Genomic DNA, 7,402 nt, shown 5'->3' with positions numbered 1-7,402 from the left:
AAATGTATTGGAACCAGGCATAGTAGTAGAATACTGTTTTCAATAATAAATTGTGTTTTGCCCGAAAAAGTTGTAGCTTATTGCCTAGACCGATTATTTTTCAACCGTCCCTCGTCGTACCTATCACCTGTTCATAAATGAAATGGTTATACAGGAGCAATGTAATGTATCATTGAAAATAAATATAATACTACTAAAAGGGAAGCTGCTAAAAATATGGGAAAAAATAGTTGCAAGATGATATTGTTCAAGTCTGAATTTCAAATATGAGATCGACAAATGTAACGTTTAATAACAAGGTACCAATTTTCAAATGGTTAAGCCCCCGCATTCCCAATTTCTACCGATTTATAACTTTCTTCTATTTATAAGTTTCTCTTTAACTCGTTAAGTGTATTAGTTCTAAAAAATATATTTTATATTTCAAGATAATATCCTTCCTCCTCCGCATCACCTTCCTCTCCTAATTACACTCACTTCAGAACATACCTCAATTGGGAATGCCATGGTCTCACTGGCTTCAGACGGTTGGGAACATTGGGGTCTGTTGTGCGGTTTCGCATAAAAAATAAAAATAAATAAAATAAAAAGGATAGACCCACGGTTAGTAGCCATACTTCTTCACGCAGAGAAATTTCTTCTGAACTCTCTCCAACAAAAGAGAATACTTTACCTGGTGTGGACTCCAAATTACCGACCCACTTTCAAGTACTCCTTACTAAGGAATTAAATAAAACTATGAAAACCCAGGTGTCTCTAAAATTTTTCGCAGTGCGTAGAACAAAGCCCAGCATTCACAACAAACTGCTACAAGCCGTCTCAGTAGGAGCATAAAATGTCAGCCAAATATTATTTCAAGATCCTTAATGGTCGAGACACGTTTTAAACTTCGGGCGTCCATTACATACCGGTAATACCAGGTATGACTCGCCCTAGTGAATGACAACCTTTTCTTAATCCATGGTGTTCAGAAATTAAGAACTGTTCTACTTGTGGTAGTATGAATTTATGAAGAATCGATTCAAACGATTCAGCCGGTGCAGATAGTATTGCTACCGGTCTAAAATTTTCCACAGAAGTCTTTATACTGCTTTTATAAATCGGACAATTTTTTGATATTTTTCACGAATCAAAAAATACACCAGTTTCTAGGGAAAAGTTTAATAAGAAGCTTAGTGGCAGTTTTAGACAGTTTTTACCGGAAGAAAATCTGGACCAAGTTAATGTGTATTTTTCATTATCCGAATCGAAGATTCCATATCCGATTCATCAATTTGATCAATATCTATATTTTGGGCTCCCTTCACATTCAACTTGGCAGTAGTATTAATATTTAGTATTGGAGAATCATAACATCCACTCCTCGAACTTTTCGATCACGATGCATCATGGTGTCGTAAATACCACCATCTACGTAACAATTTGACGTAGTCCCTGAGCATCTTCGGATCACGTTTGATATCGTGTTCAATAGAAATTACATAATATTGAAAGCAGTGCGAATATTGCGCCCAACTGAATAAATCATAGTCACGTCGACATTATTTATCCATCCATTATTTTATGGAGAGTATGTTTCACCCTAATGATGATATCTCGACAGAACCACTTTGGATATCGATAATTACCTATACTGGGAGGTTTTCTAGGAAAACAGTCATCAAAAATATTATAAAACTTGCAAACTTGCGCACGCCAGGGTTTGAACTCTGGACCAAAAGTCCACAATTAGCAGTTGACTGCCAAATACCTTCATAATTTCAATGAGTTTTTTTTACAATAAACATACTATTCTTACCTGAAAATATGTTTGATATTTTTTTAACAAAAGCATCAACAATTTTCAAGTAGAGCAATGATTGTAATTTGAAGATTCGCCATCACGTTTTACTAGCGCTGACCCGTGAAAGTCACAAAATCCGTGAATAATTAAAATAATTTTCTGTTAAAATATTATATTAAAGGTTAATACTAAATTCTTTACACAATCAGTTCCAATTTAAAAAATGGCACTAAGCTCAAAAAAATCCGATATAATTGACCCAGAGTTACAATAGAGTGACAAACCCTAAACCAAAATTAGGATATCGATAATGACAAAATGCAATCATTATTTTTAAACTTTAAATACACGGTGTCTTGAAACTCGTAGTACAAGCGGGAAACTGGAGAATCTACACCACATGGGGAACCCAAATAAACATAAAGTTTTTTGATTTGAGCATTTTCAAAAAAAAAAAAAAAAACCAAAAAAAAATATTTTTCGGCTATTTTAGGGTTAAAGTTTTTTCTGGTGTTTAGGGTTGAATAACAGATGTTTTAACCCTGCAGAGCAGAAATATTTTATGATTACACCGGGTTAAATGAAGGGTGATTTCAAAATAATGCTTCAAATCCGAGTTTCTTCATTTGTTTTACTTTCAAATAGTTTTAATTAGTTGGGTACTTTGATCTTCAGTAATAATTTATAAGAATTTGATTAAAAAAAAAAATCAACTTCAAACTCGATTTACTCGATAACGAAAGCTCAAATAAATAAAAAATATACTACAAAATCGACTCCAAATGTGATGTAGATTCACCAGTTTCCCGCTTGTACTACGAGTTTCCGGACACCCTGTATAACTTCTCTACAAATCCAAATTAATAGCGGCTTTGTAATTGTATTCGAAGTTCAGAAGTTAGTGAGAAAAAAATGTATTTCTTCAGCTCGAATCGTGTGTTCGTTCGATGAAGCACGCTTTGCCTTAAATAATGTTTTAGCCTTCAGAATGCATTCCACTTCCCTGTCGATAAGTAATCCTGGCTTTTTATCCTTCAAGCGAATCTTAAGAGCAAACGCGTAACTCCAACGAGCTATAAAATCAAAGGTCTTTGCAGGGCCGTATTTAGGATCTGTAGGCCAGAGGCTGAACGTGTGGTGCGACCCCTACAAAGGGGCATTTCAGAGCAATTTTCTATCTAAAACCTAATACGAAATATTTAACCGCCTTACTTATCATATTAGTATCCGCCGGTTCAACGTTGGTTTGGTAAAGCCAGCCTTAAGCCTGGATTGAGGCTGTTTTAACAATACAAACGCTGTGGTAATCAGTTTTTCAATGTTCCGACCTTAGGCGCCGTGTTTTATTTAAACCGCGTTTACAAATCTGAAAAGTTAAATTGTGGATCATTTTTCTATACAGTATTTATAAGTTATTGAAATAGTGAGATGAATAAGAAAAGATTTGAAAATAATCAAGTTATCCAATAAGATTTATTAAAATTGTATTAAAATTTGACAATGTTGAGATTCTCTCCTATCCAGCTTGTGACTTTTTTATTTTTCTCATCATTTGTTTGACTCTGATGGAAAAAAACCTTGAACTGAATCAGTTAATTGTATAATTGAAGTATGTTACTACTTAATTTTGTGTTGCTGCAATTATCTCTTCATTAGTAAGCACAAACTTGTTGTGAAACCAGTTTTAAATGCGGCCCCCTTTGTGGTGCGGGCCCACAGACTTCAGCTTTGGTAACTGCGCGTAATTGCAGCCCTGGGTCTGTAACTGTGCTGTGAGAATGGACCATACCGATCTAAATGGGTAAATACAAAAAAAGAACCATTCAAAACAGTGATTTATTGTTCTTCTTTTTTTTGATAATATATCACAGAAATTGTTCCTTACTCAAATGAGCACGTGAATATTTTACAAATATTAAATAATATAATTTAATAATATAATTGTTTCACAAATAAATGAGATGGGCAAGACGCCAGCGCGGATACCAGACGTTTATTTTAAAATACGAAAAGATATAATACGAATACGTTTAATACCCGAAGGAAATGCAATCTAGACAGCGTCTTTTTAGATAAACCTGTCTTATTTTTTTATTTTAATGTGCGACATCTATTGACTTTTCTGCAAAACTTTTCTCGTTGAATCTTGCGATCATACATAAAGATAGTTGCCAATAAAAATGTGCGGTGAAAAAATGAATACAATGTTGGAAGTTCTTATTCGAAGTATGATACAGTTAAATGTGACCGAAGGGGATAGGGTCCCATTAGCTCAGTGGTAGAGCAGTGTCCCGGCAAGGCAAGGGTCCTGGGTTCGAGTCCTAGATGTGACCGTATCCTTTTCTGATTTTTCTGTTTCAGATTTTCGTTTAGAAATCGCTAATATTGTCTTCAATAATTACACATTTTTATGCCTTTCTTGATAGAAATCAGTTTTTATACGGAGAAAACTATTTATTCTTATTCTTATGCGTATGTACGTGTTCAAACAAAAAAATCGACTTAATATTGTAAAGCGTAACTTGCAAAAAGCGTATTTTAATAAAATAATTAAAATACGCCATCTGTGAACAAATGTTAAAAAAAATTATTGAATACTGCAAAGTATTAAAAAAATATTGAAACAAAGACATGTAAAAAATGTATATTTACTACGGAGTGGTATACTCGTACAAATCTGAAATAAATTATGAAGATTTCGTTTTATCACTAATACGGAATCTGTAAACATGTCTACAACATTCCCAAATATACCAAAATTATGCAGTCGATTTACGATCCAGATAATTTGTTTTAAAATTTTCACACAAAAAGGTAGCACGTTTTTCTGTTCGGTATATATAATTTAATTTTGGCGAAAATTTCAGAGCAGTCAACATAATCATTAATAATTGTATTTAATAGAACAAAAATTGATGTATTTATTTAGCCCCTAAAGCCTATGACATTTTGGAATGTACTTCTCTTCAGAATGCAGATTGGGCGGAAAATATTTTCGCGTCACATTCGATTCTACGTATTTAAAAATAAAATACTGTTTTTTTTAAAGCGATGGGAGGACTCTTTCAGGTTTTAGTATTACAAATTAAGATTTAAATTGAAAATATATAGGTGATTTTATACAAAAACGGCGCTATACAAATCATCCAAATATTATTATTAAAACACCGGTTTTAAAAGTACGTGTCAGGCTGGGAGATATACCTACAAAAAAGACTACGGGTTTTTGTAGTTTGTTAATAAGATAAGATATGTATACACAAATTCTGAAAATTCAATGAAGGTGAAATCTAAAGATTAAGGATGGCTTGTTTCACAGAATGTGAACTATTCATCAAATTTTATTTTCGGGTTCTGTGAAAGTCCTATTCAAGTTCTGTTATTACATCATTAGTTCAAGTTCAAGTTCTGTTATTAATTCATTAGTTCAAGTTCAAGTTAATTCAAGTTCTATTATTACAGGCTAGTTGCTTGTCAGAACTTAAATAATAACAGATCTTGAAAATCTTTCACAGAACTTGAAAATTAAAATTTGAAGAATTGTTGAAATTAAACTGTTAAATTCTTGGAAACAACCCGTCCTTAGTTGAGATTGTATGTTTTATTTTATAAATATCTGTTTTGAACTGTGTTTTTTATGTAGGTATTGTTATACATCTGTGTGTATTGTTATTTTTGTATTGTCGATCTATCTTTTTTCTATAATGTCTAATTTGGGTTTGTATCTTTTATTTATTTTAATTAAGTACCTCACTTCTTTATTTTTGTACTAAATTGTAATTTTGATTCCCCTTTCAATAAGTAGAATTGTATAACCTCACCATGTATAACACTTACGTTTCGTAAATTCCTCCCGTCCCAAAATAAGTTTTATAACTTATCGGGATTGTATAATAACACAAGGATCGAGAAAGTATAATAACAAAATAATAGTTTAAATCCAGTAATGGTAAACTGTAGAGAAATTAAGTGGGCGGCACCTATAAAACCAAACATAAATGATGTGGTGCAATTCAAAGATAAACATATAAAACATAATTTAATTTTTGGAATAACTTAATGAGTAATACCTCAAATTTTAAGAGTCCCATTATCACAGTTGGTAGAGCGGTGCCCCGGCAAAGCAAGGGTCCTGGGTTCGAGTCCTACATGTGACCGTATCTTTTTCTGATTTTTCTGTTACAGATTTTCGTTTAGGAATCGCTAATATTATCTTCAATAATTACATAAAACATATTGAAAATAATGCAGTAAAGTACTTTCAAGACAAAACCAATGTAAAAAAATATCGTTGAAAGTGTACTGTTGAATACTAACCCCTAAAGCACCTGACATTTTGTACCTACGTCTCATGTGAGGAATGCAAAATATTTTCATTTTACATTCGATTTCATATAAATTCGCTGTTTTTATGTATTGAATTACTGTTAGCAGAAAACGACTATTTCTGATTTAGCATTACAAATCAACGTATGCAATTAAATATATTAAAATAAATATTTTTAACGCAAACAGAGATAAAGTATTTATAGTTGCTTACCGATAACAACGCTTATCATTGAAAACTTCAGCCATTTAATTTTTATTTCTTAAAAACAAAACACTTATTTTGTTTTCAAATTGTTTTAAATATAATTGGGGCTACATCAATTTAACCCATTCAGGAAAGTATTTTTTTCGAAAACATAACGCTTGATAATACAGACCTTATACTAATGTTCCTTATTTAAATAATAAATTACGTTATAATATAAATATAATGGTTTCACAATAAATGAGATGGGCGTATTGCCCATATTATTGAAATTAATAAATAAAATTTTAAATATAGAATTATGTAGAGGTTCAAATATTTAGTACACTATTCGAGTGAACTTAAAAAAAATCACAATCTACTCTTTCATAGATAAAGCTAATTTAATTATTTAATGAAAAAACAACGAAATATTTGTTTACACCTATACATACGCAATATGAATATGAACACATAATTTTGTCCGCATGAAAACTCAATTCTTTCAAGAAAGGCATAAAAATACAATATTGTATCGGTTATTTACTCCGTACTTACCTTAACGTACGTTATAATCGATACGTTCGTAGATTTGCGTCCGAATATATAATATGCGTGAATATGAATAAATATTTTCATCGGCATAAAAACTCAATTCTTTCAGGAAATGCATACAAATAGAATATTGTATCAGTGATTCGATTCAATACAAATTTTGATTCTATTGCTGCGCGGCCTTTTCATGAAAAACTTAAATATATATTTGATGTCAAAATACTACTTATCAAAAGGTGTATTAAATATGTAGTATATGTGCCACATTATTTATCTGTGTTTTAAATTATATATAGTATCCTTACTAGGCATAACTTTTGATTAAAAAGAATCAATCGTTTTGGTCAACAATTTTGGCAACAAATCCAAATTTAAGTTTTATCTGAAAAATAGCAATGCTAGGAATAATTAAATAATTCATTAATCATTTTCAGTAAAAAAATAATTATTCGGTTTGGTCAACTATTTTGGCTTCAAATTTAAATTTAATTTTTTGTCTGAAAGCAATGCCAGGTACTGAATTAATTGATTGTTGTTTGTCATTAAGTTGC

The sequence above is a fragment of the Hesperophylax consimilis genome, chromosome 10 (assembly GCF_061612785.1).
Source record: "Hesperophylax consimilis isolate HC1 chromosome 10, BYU_Hcon_1.0, whole genome shotgun sequence".
In the NCBI taxonomy this organism is placed as follows: domain Eukaryota; kingdom Metazoa; phylum Arthropoda; class Insecta; order Trichoptera; family Limnephilidae; genus Hesperophylax; species Hesperophylax consimilis.
Note: the sequence above shows the minus strand (reverse complement) of the source record.